General features: G+C 37.0%; 1 protein-coding gene across 2 annotated transcripts in view; it reads right to left on the reverse strand.

The window, feature by feature from the left end:
* Window positions 1–17,485, reverse strand: part of LOC126760136 (uncharacterized) — a 271,609-nt gene that overhangs the window by 73,820 nt on the left and 180,304 nt on the right. For both annotated transcript variants that reach the window (XM_050475571.1, XM_050475570.1), the window contains one exon: window positions 10,993–11,094. The gene's annotated coding sequence lies outside the window, so the exon portion shown is untranslated. The remainder of the gene's footprint in view (window positions 1–10,992; window positions 11,095–17,485) is intronic.

The raw sequence follows: 17,485 nt of genomic DNA on the forward strand, positions 1-17,485 counted from the left end.
ACCTGATACATTGACCAAAATTTTCGGTACCGGGGGCCTGATCTGTTTTCGATGGATTTGGACAAATTTTGGTAGAGTGGTATCCTCTAAAGGCAAATTCTACGTAGAAGTACTGTAATGTTTTAAAGGATTTTTGTAATCACTAAAGGACATCAAAGTTCAAAAAGCAAATTTTGTAGTGAAGATTTTGCGAGGTAAAGTAAAAGAAAACAAGAATGAAAGCTTGGCGGCCGCGAAATGGAGGAATATGATCCTAAGTGTTAAAGCACATTTTCACCTTGTTGGGGTTGTTAAGCGCCAAAATTGCCGCCTTTGGAGATCTGGGAACTCACATGTGATTGGCGAAAAGCAAATGTATCCACAAGGTGTCACTTTTTGTGGATTTTGGGCTTTAGGCCTAATTGGATCAAACTTTTGTGAAAATGAGGCAGATCAAGCAGTGACTCTTAGAGGTGCTCGATATCGCGACATGAAAACCTAATTTTTTTGCCGAAATTTAACATCATGATGTTAGTGTTATCTAAAATTTATGTGCTTTCAACATGACGGTGCGTGCTTTAAAGGAGTATATTCAACGTTCAATCAATAAAGTGCAGCCACATTTATGCAGAATAGGAATGGAAAATTTGAACAAAAGAGTGCATGGAAACCATTTGCTCCAGTTGTTGCTGCATATATAATCCTGGTGCATCTTTGACATAAAAGTTGTCAGAACGGCCTGGAAGAAAACAAAATTGTGGCTATTACAGTATTAGAACCGTAAAAGTCATTCACTTTTCACCCTCGTGACTTGTGTTTTCGCCTGTAAAATACCAGGTTGTTCAATAAGTTTTGTCGTTCGATAAGAGAGGGCAATTAGAACAGTAGAAAGATGTGTTTCTGGATTTGAACATAGTTGTACAAGCCTTGAAGACGATCCACGTGAAGGATGTCCAAAAAGCACATCAACATCAGAAACTGTAGCTAAAATATAGGATATGGCATTAGAAGATCGTCGATTGACTGAGAGAGCTTTAGTAGAGGCTCTACACATCACATTAGGCAGTGAGAGTTATATTTTTGAAGTGAAATTTTGGGTTTTAGAAAGCTGTGTGCACAATGGCTGTCGCATTCGCTAACAATGGAACAAAAACCCATTCGAATGCGATTTTCTCAGCAACATTTGGAGTATTTTAAAAAGTATAAATTGGATTTTGTGCGTCGATTCATCACTATGGATGAGACTTGGGTCTATCATCGTGATTCTGAATCAAAGAGGCTAAAGAGTGGTGTGAAACTGGTTGTTCTGCTTGGAAACGAGTTTGTGTCCGGAAATCGGTCAAGAAGGTTATGGCGTCAGTTTTTTGGAATGCGAGAGGAATTTTGTTTGAGGATTACTTACAAACTGGTCAAAACAATTAATTCTGAATATTATAGCAACCTATTGGACCAGTTGAAAGAAAAAATTCGTGAAGAATACCCGGTTTGCAGAAGAAACAAATCCTTTTTCATCAGGACAATGCGCCGTCTCACAAGAGCATTTTGACAATGGCTAAAATCCATGAATTAAAGTTCGAATTGTTAGAGTATTCACCGTGTTCACCAGATTTGGCCCTCAGCGACTTTCATTTGTTTCCAGAACTCAAAAAGTGCATGCGTGACCAGAACTCAAAAAGTGTATTCACCGTGTTCACCAGATTTGGCCCTCAGCGACTTTCATTTGTTTCCAGAACTCAAAAAGTGTATGCGTGACAGGAGTTTTTCACCAAATGAAGAGGGCATAACGGCTGTTGAAGCGTATTTTGCTGACCTTCCGGAGTCTCACTTCAGGGATGGGATCCACAGATTGGAGGATCGTTGGAACAAGTGTATAAATGTCCGGAGTGATGATACTGAATAAAAAAAGTGTATTTTGAATCATAAAATTGGGTTTTTCTTATCAAAAAACAAAACTTACGGAACAACCTGGTATGAAGTATTTTCTCTTTGCTGCTGTCTTTACTTGACAGGTGTTGAAACAATACCGAGTGAATCACAAAACTGTCTGAGAGTTGCTTTTAGCGTGAAGTCTTTTTTTTTCTAACGCTGGATAGCACATACATACATACATATGTATATAACGCGAGATGAATATTACTAAAGCCCTTTCGTATAAAAATAATGGATTTATTTCTTTCCAGACCTTATAATTTCAACAAAGATTAATATGACATAGAGCAATCACGTGATGAAATGTTTCTTCAGTTTCTTATATATTATATGCAGATAGAACAAATTTAATTTTTTTTTCGCTAATATAGTGCTTTGGTGGAAAACAAGGCCTCAATATTAGAATATATGAAGAAATTTTAATAAATCTTACAAACTTGTTTGAGGCATTAATGCAATATAAAGCACTTCAAACGGCGACTTCGCCAGCGCCTCAGTTTAATGGAGTACAGTATGACGCTTTTGAGCCTTTGCATTAAAACAGGTCTAATGAATATTCGCGCAACTAACAACGGCGCATTATGCAAGTTCAGTTATACAAAAACTTTTTACATAACTACAACAGAAAACAACAACAGCGACGCCATGTCTTTAGCAAACATTTCACTTTCGCGTGCGGAAACCCAAAAGTTCATTTAACTCCGGCGGCAGCAACATTGTTGTTGGTGGCCATACGCTGGCGACGACCGAGTAAACTGGCAAGTAAAAGAGTTCGCAAGCAAAGTGAAAAACAAACTAATTTCCCGCATTTAAAAAGGCAATAAAGGCGAACACGCGAGCAAAAGCGGCGCAGCGCGCACCAAAACTTTTATGCCTGACCTAGTACGAGCGTAGTCGGCGTGGTAAATAGGCGATGAGGAATAATGTGAGTGCGCTAAAAAGAACAACAAAAACTACAACACAAATTACAACAAAAACTAGAAAACAGCTACAACAAGCAAAGTCAAACAACGCCTCACAGTGCCGGCCGCACCCCACTCATAATGAGCTGCGCCAGCGCAAAAACTCAAGCAAACACACACACACATACGCATGTATGTATATGAAGCGCGCTCGTAAAAGCGCAATATTTACAAGGAAGTGTTGTAGCATAATAATTCAGCATAGAAAGACACTGAAAGTGCAGTTGCTTGATGGCTGAAGTTTGCATATTTCTTAAGACTTGAAGAGCAGTAAAAAGTGTGATATAGTGTGGGGCATGGCTGCACGCCCACCCAACTAGGCGAGCGCCGACTACATAAAAATTGGTTATATACATGTTGCTTTTATAGTTTAGCTGTTATGCAGAGGGCGCAGAGTGCCCAGCTTTATTTGCCACACATGTATGAGTGTATGTGTATATATATGTAAGTATATGTGTGTGTGAAAGCGAGAAAAATTGCAGCATTTTGCATGGCATTAAAATTAATACGTTGTTCTTAGCGCTGTCAAGCTGAAAACGCTTGCTTACACCCACAGTCATATAAATAAACACACTGCTTTATAAGTATGTGTGTGTGTGTGTGTGCCTGGCATAGATATGCAACTAAGAAAGAACATAAATCCATAAAACCATTTCGTGCTTTTGTTTTGTCGCACCAAATTTTTGGAGTTTTTCATACATGGTATTTTATATATTTTTTTAATAAGTTAATTTGTTTAATTTGTACTAATTTTAAAAGAAGAATACAATGCGTCGCGACAGGCGGTCTAAAGATGTGCCACGCTCGCTACGGAAAATTGCTTTTATTGTTGTTGTTGTTGTTTCTGTTGTTCTTGTTGACTCCAAGCGCGCTTTGCTTGCGTGTTAATTGTAAGCGTGTAAACTGGAGCGCGCTTACACGCCTGAGCGAAGCTGAAAGTGCAAGAAGAAAGCGTGCGCATAAACAACAGTCGCCAACAGGCGTCGTCGCGCGCTTTTAATCCCCACCAGCACTCCGCTTGGAGGCCCTTTTCTCCTTGTGAACTCTTCATTTTTGCTGTAACTCTCTTCTGACATGCTTCCGCTGTTTCCTTACTGCGCTTGAGTTGCGTGAAAAATGAAAATCAGAACAGGCGGAAATGACTAAAATGCGTGTAAGAATTGGAGTAAGGTAGGCGGTGGCTTCTGTTGCTTATGCCACATTATTAATTAGCACTAAAAATATTTTTTGACCTGCGTTAAATGCTAATTGATCTGCATTTAATACTGCATTTAATACAGTAAAGTAAATTAAAAGTGGGTTCCAAAACCTAGAGACAAAGATTACTTTTTGAAAGGTGTATACTTGAAAAGAGAGTAGTGATCCATTGACGATTGAGAAAAGTGGAGTGAGAAAGATTTCTGAAAGAAACACCACCTGATCAAATTTGACCCGGACTGACAAATACAAGTCTTTATTATCGCCTTCCAAATAGGCTCCGGAGCCAATGTCTAATCCATTTTACACTTGTTATTCGCCTCGAATGGGAAGGCTTTCAATGGTTTCAACGAATTTTGTTTTTTTTTGTTTCCAGTCATTCGCTAAATTATTGAACAGTTTCGATGGCATATTTATAACCCAATGTCTAGTCACCATATGTATGTAGTATATGTAGGGAATGTAGAACTTCATTATGAAGCATCTCTTTTGGGACCACTACTCGACTTTGTTTTTGAAAAAGATTCAGATTTTTTGGTGTGATCATTGACACGCTTCATACCCAAAATATTAACCAAAATGTGTTTAGTCGATCGATAAGATATATAGAGATCGTCTGCTATATCTCTGCTGCCGATGAGTTTCAAGCAGTGTTTTTTCGATGTTATCATTATTTACAGAGGTAGATGCATGATTTCGATGACTTCAAGAATTTTAAATGAGAAATCAGGGATCAAATTTGTTTAATTAATAAAAGCGATTACAAAAACAAAAAGGAATGCTGAAGTACCCTGCATTCAATGGTACCACCACTAGAGCCTCCCATAACTCCAATGACCTATCAGACCTTTTAAATATTTCAAAGTTAATTTTAGATGATTCGCACTACAACTTCATATTGAAGTGAGTAAATGAGGTAGAAAGAGAGAGAACCTTATCAAGCATTATCTTCTATATATCAAACCTTAGTAACAGAAAAGAGAAGGGAAATAATGCGAGTCCAAGGAATCTGATTTTAGAAACATAGATAAAACTTAACAAGTCGCTAGTCTCTAGATATTTTAACCGAGTAACAGTACTCCAGGTAACCTTTTTAAATACCTGATAAAGCTTTACTTAGCCACTTAACCAAGACGAAAATAAATAGCAGCTTATGATGGTCAACTAGACACTGTCTGACTAAAATATATATCTAGTATTACCATTTCGACTTCAACTTCGGTTAGAAAAATTAAAAAGCTTGTGAAAGCGTTGTGTGATAGATTTACTGAAGAGTTTTCACGAATCGACGGAAAGATTTTTAGGAGCTTTTAAAAGTTTGCAAAATTTATAATTTATCTTAAACTATGTTACAATATGCATTCAGATTGATTGGAGTATAATAGGTATACATATACGTATTGCAAGTATTTTGGAAGAATTGTACGAAGAATGGCAAAAAAAGTATCAAAATCAAAGCTAATAAAATATGAAGATGTATTCGGCGCTTAACTAAAATATTGGGTAGTCGAAAAAGTCTTTTCGTATTTCTAATCAAATTTTAACTTATTGCTTTTTATATTTATAATAATGAATAAACAAATATTTATCATTGTGGTCGATTCCTTTTTGCGATATTTCTGCTAGAGACATTATTCCATCAGTGTAAATTGAAATTTCAAAATTTTGACACAATACGAACATACTTTTTCGACTACTCAATATATAACTAGTATTTCCTCTTTCGGTTGACAGAATCAAAAATATTTTTGGTAGTGACGAGCGAAGGATTTATGGAAGAATTTTCTAAGTTGGCGTGAATATTTTTGGGGTGTTCGAAATTTTAGATTATTGTACTAAATATGATTGCTAAGGTACTCTATAATCTATAAAATAGAACGAATTCAGTCGAGAAATTTATGAAAAGGTATGCGAGAGATACTGAGTCCTTGTGACATTAAACGAATCAATCCTTTTCAGAAATTAAAATTGTATAATAAAATAGTCTTAGACATATTTATGACTACACGACTGTACATAATTGCGTAGAGCCATAAAATATATTACCTGAAAAATAACTCATTAAAAACTATATTAGACACTTTTTGATTGTTTATTGCGCTGTCAACTTTATTTATAACTTTAACGCTTAATTTGACTGCAGAAACTAGCAGCAAACTATAGACTAACGGAAGATTAAGCAGCTTAATTTTTCTATACAAAGAACATAAAATATGAAGAAGAAGAGGAAGAAGAAAAAATAAAATAAGGAAGCAGAAAAATAGTAGAAGCGAGTGCAGTGTGCTTTATTGGTGTGTTGCATGCTGCAGCAGCGCTTCACCAACCGAGAAGTATCTGCCACGCATAAATTTAAGCATTTGCAATTAAAGTTGAAGGCGCGGAGAGGAAGTGTTGCCAGCAAGCATAAAACGGCATTTGTGTTGAAAGGCACAGGATAGTTTGAATTAATATGCAACAACAACAAATATATACTGTAGTATACTCAGTATGCTTCATCAAGCACACGAAGCTAGAACGATTAAAACTTTGCATTGCAATCCCTTATTAATTGAGTAATGGAAATGAATTTTGCAAAAGCTTGCGCAAATGATGTAGATTAGAGATTTGAGTTTAGTTTGTTGCTAAGATTGGTTTATAATACTCAAAACTTTCATTATAACTGCATATAAATATATAAAAACATATAATTGAACACATGCATAACTGATTCTTTTGAAATTATATCCAAATTGTGTACTAGTTTACAATAGCAAATTTTGAAAATCATCACGCAGAATTAGTAGATAATTCATATGGCGATAAAAGGATTCAAGTTTTCATTGTTTGGGATTTGGATTTATACTCAAAATGCAGTGAGTGAAAAATTTTTTGACTGAGTTTTACGAAAAAAAGAAATGTGTGTCTATTAGGGCTATTAAAATTATTCGTGTAACCTGAAAACCAATTATTCGAATATCCGGTTTGTAACCGTTATATTAACCTATTAATACTATCCGAATAGTTGTAACATTGAACATACTCGTAGTTGTTCTACTACGATTATTCGAATGGCTGCTCCTCTGCAAGTATTTGAAAAAAAAAAATGAAAATTGTTGGAAATTGAAGCAGACTTTGATTTTTTCTTATTTTAGTTTTGTGAAAAGCCAATTGTGCACCAATATACATTAGAGCTTTTATAAACTTATATACGAAGAAAACGTTTGTAGAAGTCGAATGCTTTCTATTCGAATAGTAGACAAAGAACGGTTAACTGCATGAATGAACAGTTAATCGATTAGTCGACGAATTACGACCATTCGAATACTGCAAACCAAATATTAATATTCGAATAATCCCATATACGGTTAATCCGGTTAGTCGATTAGTCGAATACCTAGAGCGCTAGTGTCTCTATAGCTATAAAAAAGGCTTTTAGAAGTTGTTTCGAAAACAAATAAGTGTACATTTGTTTAAATAACATAAAATCTTTATATCAAATGAAGAACCATTTTAATTTAAATAAAATATCTAAAAAAATTTAATTTGAATAGAGTTGGCAACAAATATTTTGAAATAAAAATTTGGCAAATTTGAGGCTAGTAGAAAATATTAAAATCGTGCATTTTAGATCTAGTAAAATTTGCAACAGTGTTGCCACCTAATTCAGTCTAAGAAATATAAAATTTAATTTTAGAATTTTTGGGATAAACTTTAAAACATTTAAAATAATATTTTGGAAAAATTTCGAACAATGTTGCCACCTAATTCAGTCTAATTAAAAATAAAAATTTGAATTGTAGGATTTTTAGGATAAACTTTGAAACCTTTAAAGTAATATTTTGGCAAAAATTTCGAATAGTGTTGCCACCTAATTCAGTTTAATAAAATATGGAAACTTGAACTGAAGGATTTTTAGGATAAACTTTAAAACCTTTAAAGTATTGTAATATTTTCGTAAAATTTCGAATAGTGTTGCCACCTAATTCAGTTTAATAAAAAATATAAATTTGAATTGTAGGATTTTTAGGATAAACTTTAAAACCTTTAAACGAACAAAAAAATGCAGCAGGGTTTGTCAAATTATTTTTAATAACTATATTTCAATAAGACTTAAGATATTGCATTGCTGCCATGTGTATTAAATATTTGTTTTGATATTAACAAAATTTCACTGACAGAGTTGCCATGTGTTTTTAACTTAAAAAGTTTTTAATGGAAAAGTAGCACTGCCACAATTTACATATTATAAAATTTCCAAGAAAAAAAATTTAATCTTTTCTGTCATTACAAAAGTTGAACCTGATAAGTTTTGAGCCCTTAGGTATAGTCTAACTAAATTAAACTGTAACATGCAGAGGTAATTAAAGAGTTATAAAAATATGGCAGTTAATAAAATACAAGAAGAGTTGATACGTTTGTGCATTGTAATTACAAATTTGATAACTAGAGTTGCCATATTGCGTTAAAAATGATAAGCGAAATATAACTAAGGTTGCCATATGCCTTAAAAACGATAGATGAAATATAAAAAATATTAAAAAAAATTATGTGTGAGAAAAAACTATTCAGATGTTCAGGGTTGCCATTTACTGCTAACTTAAAAATAGTAAAGATGGGATATTTTTCTTCTTCATATTATACGGCGCAGAAACATGCATGTAGAATGGCGAGCCGTGAGGGTAGAGCAATTGGAGTACTCTAGAAAACTGTTCTCCGCAATATTCAAAGTCTTTGTAGCCGTTCAAGTGAGCGATGAGTGACCAAGTAGCTGAAATCACAAACTCTATGAAGTTAAAGGCGACATGGATATAGTTAAGTACATAAAAATTCAAGGAGTGCGTTGAATAGGCTATGTCGTACAAATGTAGACGATGATCTAGCAAAGTTCCTTCGGTTCAAGACTAATGGGTGTACAGCGGCAGCAATGGTACAGTCGCATCCAATTAAAGGACCAAGTGAGCTCGCAGAGACAGCGGCAACTGGCGAAATTTTGTGCACTCGGCCCTGACCAAACCACAATTGTCGGGCAAAATAAGAATAAAGTGAATACTTAGGTAACTTCCTTAATTCAGCAACCAAAAAACACAAAAAGTATATATGTATATTTTTACCATCATAGGCGCATCGAAATTGAAAAATATCATAAAATATTTCAACGCATTAACAAAAGCCATTGTGAGCAACTAAAATCTAATCATTAAGTTAAATTAGTCAAACCCACACAAGTAAAACAAGTTAAAAGATAAATCGAAAATTCGCCCAGAAATCAGGTTTTTAAACTTCATTGTACGCATAGACGCAGATTCAATCCTTCCGGAGGCCATGTTGCCGCTACATGCAAAAAATTAATTTTAGCCTCGGAAATTATTAAAACTTTAAGTGAGAAATTAAACTTGCATGAACTGTCTGCCTGCTGCCTAAAAACGATAATTTTTTCTGAGCGCGTTTCTGCATTGGCGCGGATGTGGGAGCAGGAGAAAAACAAACTTTTAGCAAAATTAGCAGAGGAAATGGCAAGGTGTTGTTGACTGCCAAGCGGTTAGAAAACTAAAATTCGTGCGGCGGCGTCTAAGAGCTTTTGGTAATTCAGTGTCTTGTGCCAGATAGGGTTATTGCGGCTATACGGCCTTGGTCGCGCCACTTGTCTACAACGCACTGGCACAGCCTAATCGGACATGACAGGCATCGAGTTTCGGTAGTTTGGGTCAGTGAGTTTGTACGGATGCAGCTAAGCAGCGCTACTTTGTCCAACTTTGCTTATTCACGCAAACACGCGCGCTCAGCGGCAAGCCTGGAGGTGCCAGCAGACCAAGCAACAACAAAACTTTTTAACCAGTGATTTATGAGTGTAGGCGTGTATAAGTATGTGTGTCCGTCTGATCCAAAAGATTGCCGCCGTAAGATAGGCTAAGGCAAACATGCAGACTCAAACATGAGTTCTCAACGGAAAGGTGTGCTTGTAGTTGTTGGTATTAGTGCTTTAGTTTAGCATATAGCCCAGCAGCAGCCAGACTGTCAAACTGTCAGCTGCTTGTGGCTGTTTCGGCTCGAAGTGAGTTAATGAAAAATTAAAACGACCCAAGCAACTAGCCAACTTAGCAGTCAACCACTTTACACCAACAACAACCAGTGTCAGCTAATGGATGGTTAACTCAGACGAAATTGAAGGGAAATCAAATTGAGAAACGAAATTGCTTTAATTTGCGCAAATTACTCGACTATGACGGAAATATCGATATAATAGGCAAATAAAAATTCCGCAGAGAAATCAGCATTATGGATGGCTGGCGCATGCTGGCAGCTAGGCGTTGTTATTTTTGCTGTTGTAGTCAATTAATTATTGCATTGACATACATTAATGCGTCGGCGGGCAATAATACGGAAATCCCTTGAGGTTGATGAGGGTACAGTGTGCTTAAAAATATATACATAGTATGTATGTGTATGCGTGAGTATATAAATTTCGCTGTTGCTTTTACTTTGCAGCTTCCGTGGTGGTAGCTTCTGCAGATTCGCAGCAAAAAACAGCTGCCTTACATACATATTTATATATGTATAAGCAGCGTGTACGCCAAATGGCTCGTTGCTGCTGTGGGCCATTAATCAATTGATTGAGGTCAAAACGAGCGCTACTTTGCTACACCAAGCCTCACACATACATATATGCATATATAAATACATACATACATATACAAATACATATGTACATATTGACGCTCCTTAACACTTGAGTCTGCGTTTTAGCCCTACATGTAAGTAAGTAAGCGTGCTTTTATGCAAGATTAAGCACTTATCCGCATATAGACACATACGTACATGCACGCATACACACAAACAAACATACACACTCACAAATATAACCAGCTTCGCTTCGCCAGCTTTTATTTGCGTAACCAAACATCAATTAAAAATGCTCTCTTCACTGATCCACTTAATATTTACTCACTTGTAATTGTTGTATAGCTTTTTTGCTGCTTCTTTGTTGTTGTTGCTGTGGTATTTTTCGTGTTTTTGCTGCTTTGTTGCGCCCGCTTTGACTTGTGTAAATCTGAAAGTATAATAATAATAATGTGTTCCAATTAGTGAAGCGCAATAAATGTTGCAATTAAATTAGATATTCATAAATGGAAGCGCCAAATTGAAATGGCGTAAATTTCCAACAACAAGTGAATCAGTAATTCGTGGAAATTAATAAGCGTCAAAAATTTCCGCAAATATTGCGAGTGCACTCAACGAGTTTGTGTTGTTGTTGGGGCGTTGTTAAAAATTATTATTTTTATTATTATTAAAAGAAGTTTTTAATCGGATTATGTTTAGAATTTGTTGGAAATTTAAACGACCACTTTTACTCAAATGGATTGCAAAATATCATTTATTGATATTTGAAGAGAAATAATAGAAATGTATTCAGGAAATTTTTAAGTGGTAAAGTAAAAAAAAATAGTTTTAATCTAATAAAAAAATAATAAAATATTTATGGTTAAAAATATATTTTAAGTCAAATTGCCATTTTCTATATTTTGGAAATTAAAGCACATAAAAATATTCATTTGAAACTTTTATATAAAATTTCAAAATTATTGATAAGAAGAAGGTGCCAAAAAGCAGAAAAAATATTTTTTTATTTATAAAACGAGTTCAAATTTTATTTCCAAAAAGCTTTTTTTTTGAACTACAAGGGGTTACATGGGTTTCCTTGGGGAAAATCAGCCCTTTTTCAAAAATTTTTTTCTAATATAAAAAATTAAATATTTTATTAGAATTTTTTATTGTTACAATTTTTGGAAAAAAAATATTTTAAACTCGGCCATTGCGACGCCATCTCCGGTGACCCCTCGGAAAGCAGATGCGACCGCGTTGGCAGGATAACTCCTTGCAGAATAATCTAAAGTGACAAATACGTGCTGTAGTTGAAACCATAACTTAAAACTGGGATGAAGGAAAAATGACTAATAATTTTTGGAAGGCATTTTTACAAAAAAAAATGAAATTATCGAAAAACGACCTTCGCCCAAGTCTCTCAGAATTATAACTCAAAGATATTTTCGAAAAAAATGTGTTTAAAGACGGCGCACATAGCCACGAGCTCATAAGTTTTCAAAGCTGTATCTCCTTGTAGAATTTAATAAGACAATCAAAAATTCGATTTCTCGAAATCCGTAAACCCATGTAATCTCTAACCAGTTAAGTTAAAAAAAAAATGATATTACCAGTAAGGAAGGACAAGCCGAATACCCTTGCAATTCGAAATTCGAAAAGAGTAAAGACAAGGCAATGCTTTCAAGGTTCAATATTGTACTTTCACTTAAGAGAGGGTATATTTTGAACCGATTATAGCTGGTGTTTACGTTCTCACTGGTATAATATTTGAAGAACCAAACCGTGGTTCTTTCTGAATGAAATGACGGCTCTTGAATCTCTTCCGGGTGCTCTTTGCTACATACGCTACGCATTGAGTCAGAAATGGTCATTGATGAACAAATTAACTGTTATATAGAGAGTAGGCGTGGTTTTTATTTAATTTTAACCATTTCTACACCTTATGAAGAAATGCTAAAGGGACTCCTTAACAGCGATTGGCTTTGAAAGATATGTTCATTAAATCATTTAGAAGATCGTCACTCCCACTTTTAAACACTTTTCAGCGCACGACGCTTTGGAGTCATGTGCAGAAGTTCACGCAAGTGAGGAAAGTTCTCTGAGCGCTATTAACTTGGGAGTGGCCAGAAGCGAATCTTTTACATATGGCTCAAGCAGCGCACGACTTTCGGTCTAAGACCAAGTATCTTATCCCAGCCAAAAAACATCCGTTTGGAGGAGAACTAAAGTGCGGAGGCGAAACATCCCTCCCCAGAGTTGTGCGATGGGTTTGAGACCCGCCACTTGAAAAACACCTCAATGAAAATGAAACAACTCTGTTGTTGTAAAGAAGGAAAAGAACCCTCGCTACTGCGATCTTTATTTTGTGCAAAAAAATTGGTTATTTTTTCCAATCCTGAATATACAACAATTATAAAATTTTCTGCTAGGCATTCACAACAACTACATAATGCCTCACTTGCTCGTATGCAAATTTTACTGTGCATACCAAAGTAATATTCCCATTTCCCTTCTATTCAAACCCACCACCGCAATATCGATCGCCGAAACATTTCCATTGCTCCACACGGCAAGTGAATTCCCTCGATAAAGTGAAGTAGCAAGAAAATAACCAAAAAAAGACTGAGCACAACTCACTACATACCCACAAATCGCGCTCTGCAAATCATCAAATCTCCGACTGTGAGACCATTACCAACGCCATCTGCCACATGACCTGTCAGTCATGTCCTTTGGCCTTTCATTTCCGTTCGCCAACAAATGAAGCAGCAAATCACCATTCGAGAGCGCGCTCTACAGAGAATAAACTTTTTTAATGGATGCTGCTAGAACTGGCTACTAAATCAGGGAATACAGGCAAGCCAACCCAAAGTGGCGAGGGCGGACAGAGGCGCACGTGTTGCAACTGTCGATGTAAGTGAAAAGCTTTTGGGGGAAGCGGAGAATGTACATGGATTCATTGGAATTGTGAGTGTTCACACAGCGGAAATAAACTTATTTAATTTTTTGTTGTCTTTCTCGGAATTTTGCATTTTTATCTGGGTCATTTTAAATTTCAAGGCAAATCGATGTTTTTTTTTAATTCGCTCTTCTTCATTCTCATTTCATTATTTAGCACAGTAGGTCATCTCACGTAATGCTAAAGTTAAGAGCCAGCGGAATTTTATCTCTCACTGGCAATTGTTGTAAGCGTGTGTGTGGTTGTGCATTGACACTTAAGGCTGTTGGATTGACAGATAGCTGCGCTTCTTCCAGCTGTGCTTGTTACCGCCTGCTATGCTTTGAGCATTTTGTTGAGTGTTTTCTTCCCTGCGCTGATAAAGAGTTGTTGTGATCTTATTTATACGGGTTCAAAAAAAAAAAAAAAATAAAGACGACATTTCAGAAAAGTAAATAAAAGGCTTTTCATACATATCAGTTCAAAACTTTGTAATGGCTGTGGACCGTTCAAACGATCGGGACTCTAAAAATGTCGAGAAAAGCCAGTGTGGTCTGATAGAATCGATAAAAAACGAGTGAGAAGCCTTGACAGCCGACGAAAGGTGGGACAAGGAGTGTTAGAGAGATCCTTAAAGGCCAATAAAAAGAGAAGAGCGGACTCGAGATATTTTCAGAACTGGTGAGTGTTGAGTAGAGCTAGTAGAACCCAATGAGAGCCTAGCAGAGTTAACGAGAAGGCTAAGAGCGGATAAAGACCCAAGAAAAAAATGTAAAAAAAATTTCAAACATAAACTCATTTGAGGTTCTATAAAAATATATAAATATGTACATTCTCGACTTCAAATTTCCTACTAAGCCGCTGATATCGTCCTTCCATTCGGTGTCTCCGCATGAGCGTCCTTTTGAACTGTTTCAATACTTAGAGGTCTGTGGGGAATATGAAAGAATCAGTAAGACAAAAAGAGAGCACAAGATAGTAATTGAGAACTAGTGAGAGTCGACGAGAGCCAGTAAGAAGCGGCGAGAGTCGTTAAAAACCCGGAAGAGCAAGAGCGATCCACTAGAAAAGCCTTGGATAACTACTGAGACCTGGTGAGCGTTGACCAGAATCAGTGAGCACCACTGTTATGCTCTTCAGACTTTAAAATATACGAAATTATTAGAGATTTACCCAAAATTTTTACTAAGCCGTTGCATACTACCCCCTCCACTTGACAAATATGCCTTTGCAAGAGTCTCTTTATGAATGGTTTTAATATATGGACAGTAAGATTAAGTAAAAAAATCAAAAACGATAGCATAAAAGAGTAATTGAGAACCAGTGAGAGCCAATGAGAGCAAGCAAGAAGCGCTGAGGGTTAGTAAAACCAGAAACGAGCCAAAAACGTCCACTTAAAGCATAGAAGAGCCATTGATTAAACGCTGTTGAGAACCGCTGAGCGCAACCCTTTATGTTTCGCAGGTCTAAAAATCTCCGAAATTATGAAAATTTCCTCCAAATTTCTTACTAGGCCGCTGTAAACAGTCTCCTACTTGGCGCATAAGTCTTCGCATGAATATCTTTGTGAACTGTTTAAATATTTTACGCTTCAAGTGACAGAAACAGCCCCAAAGCTGGCGACGCTTGCTTGTGCTGCCGCCTGGAATTTCAATTAGCGCCATGATGCTTTAACTTCTGCTGCGCTGAGGCAGGTCAACAGTGACACCTACGCGTACAACACCAGGCCCCTGGCTACATTAGGCCCTCCTAACATGGCCAATTCGGTTGCAGATGTGGTGGCGCGCATGTTTGCCGCAACGCTGTGACATAAATACAAACAAAGGAACTGCGTCCCCTAGTTGGGGTTCTCGACGAAACGAGCAAGCAAGTAAGTGTGCGTGTGCGTCTTTGTGCGCTCCCCTGCTATTTACACTCGATGCTACTGATGCTTGCCACCGGCGGACTCAGATAAAGCTGGCATAATGCTAGGTAAGCAATGTTTACACCTCGCCGTCACCTCGTTCGGCTTGGATATCACTCATTTCTAGGCTGCTACATGCTTCGCGTTATCTACCATCTGGGTTGCGTTGCAAGCAAGCGCGTTGGCTTCACATGTTGGTTGCGCTTGCTACTTGCAACACGTTTGTCGATTTGCCGGTTGAGGTTGCTGTAGGTTTATTGTCTCATGACTAACGTGTTCTTGTCCCACAGGAGCATATAACAGCTGACCTTAACGTCCTCATTGCTTACTCACCGTCTCGCACGTCTTTGAAGCCGGCCTCTGTTGCTTTAATATCCTGTGCGGCGGCGCTGTCGTGTCACTACGGTGTTTGCTTGTTCTTACACATGCATACACACACCTGTACTAGGGCATCCAAAGAGTCTATTTGACGCAGGTAGTGACTTTCACCATCACCGCAAGTCAGCTGAGCTCAGCTCTGTTCCGCGTGGAAGTCAACCGACCCCTGCCGTTGCCGTCCAGCCGTGCAAATGCCCACGCATGCCGCCAGCTACCAACGCTTTTCTGTTTATTTAACGAAAATTTATGTCCATTTATGCTCGTCTCGGAGCGCTTGTGGACTGTCTATTTATTTCTGTATTCATCTAGCCACACAACGACCTAACGGTCTATTTACCTTAGTCCCCAAGCGCACACACATACACCCCTTTTGGCTTTTGGGATGCGTAACAACTCTTCCCGGTTAGGCGGGCATGTTGCTGTCACTCAAACGTGTGATTACGATTGTCTGTATGCGTTTTTGCTGTCATTTCGTGAGCCCCCTCCCGCCTCACGCTGCGCGTTCAAGCACTTTCAATAGCAACCGCAGAACAGTTCGTTCAGTTCGCTTATGCAAATTAGTTGCTGCGCGGTGTAATACACAATGGGAACGAACTTGCGCTTGGTCGCGTGGTTTTGGTTTAGGTGTGCCGGGCAGGCAGGCAGAGATTGGTCGCTTAGAGATTATCTGCTGTTTTACTGCATTTTGCGCTTCAAATGTAAATAGTTAGTAGTTTTTGCGCTACCGTTGCAGCTACTGTTGCTAGTTTACGATTGCATTGCGAGTCATAGAGAATTTAAGTGCAGCAAAGCCGCAAGCGTGAGTACGTGTAGCGGTTAATTACAAAAACAAAATTTATCGTAGTGTAAAAAATGCGATAAGAAGCGTGGATGCTTGCCACTGATTGCATGAGGCGGTTTGCAAAACGTCGCTTTGATAACGAGTAATTTAATTTTGAATTATTATCTCATAAATAATAAAAGTATAAATATATAGCTAAAGAAGAAAAGATTTACCTTCAGCTATATCGAAGCTAGACTAAACATTTTTTCATATATAAACTTTACTTTCAATGTTTGGTTTGTATGACAGCTATATGCTATAGTAGTTCGATCTTAACAATTTGTTCGCAGACTAAAGCATTGCCATGAATAATAATCCTTGCCAACTTATGTGAAGATATCTCGTCAAATGGCACAATTCTTCATTACCGGACTTAATTTTTCTGTGAATTGTATGGAAGCTGTACGATATATTGGTCCAATCTGAGCATATTCTTCTCATATTATACCGTTGTCTTCAAAAATAATCCATGTAAAATTTTTTAAAAGATATCTTGTCAAATCAAAAAATTTTCCATACAAGAACTTTATTTTGTTCATTCAGTTTCTGTGGCAACTAATGCTATAGTGCTTCGATATCGCGGTTGCGACAAAAGAGTAGCTTATTTGGGAGAAAAGGGCGCATGCAAGATTTTTGATTTGTATTTCAAAAATTGAGGGACTAGCTCACGTGTATATAGACAGACAGAGAATTTCGATATCCAAGCTGCAACATGGTCCCGAAGATGGAAACTATCTTGATAGATAGTCATGGAATCACTGTTTCGATTGCCCAGGAGCTAAACATTGCCCAAAAAT

The sequence above is a fragment of the Bactrocera neohumeralis genome, chromosome 5, assembly GCF_024586455.1.
Source record: "Bactrocera neohumeralis isolate Rockhampton chromosome 5, APGP_CSIRO_Bneo_wtdbg2-racon-allhic-juicebox.fasta_v2, whole genome shotgun sequence".
NCBI classification, from domain to species: Eukaryota; Metazoa; Arthropoda; class Insecta; order Diptera; family Tephritidae; genus Bactrocera; species Bactrocera neohumeralis.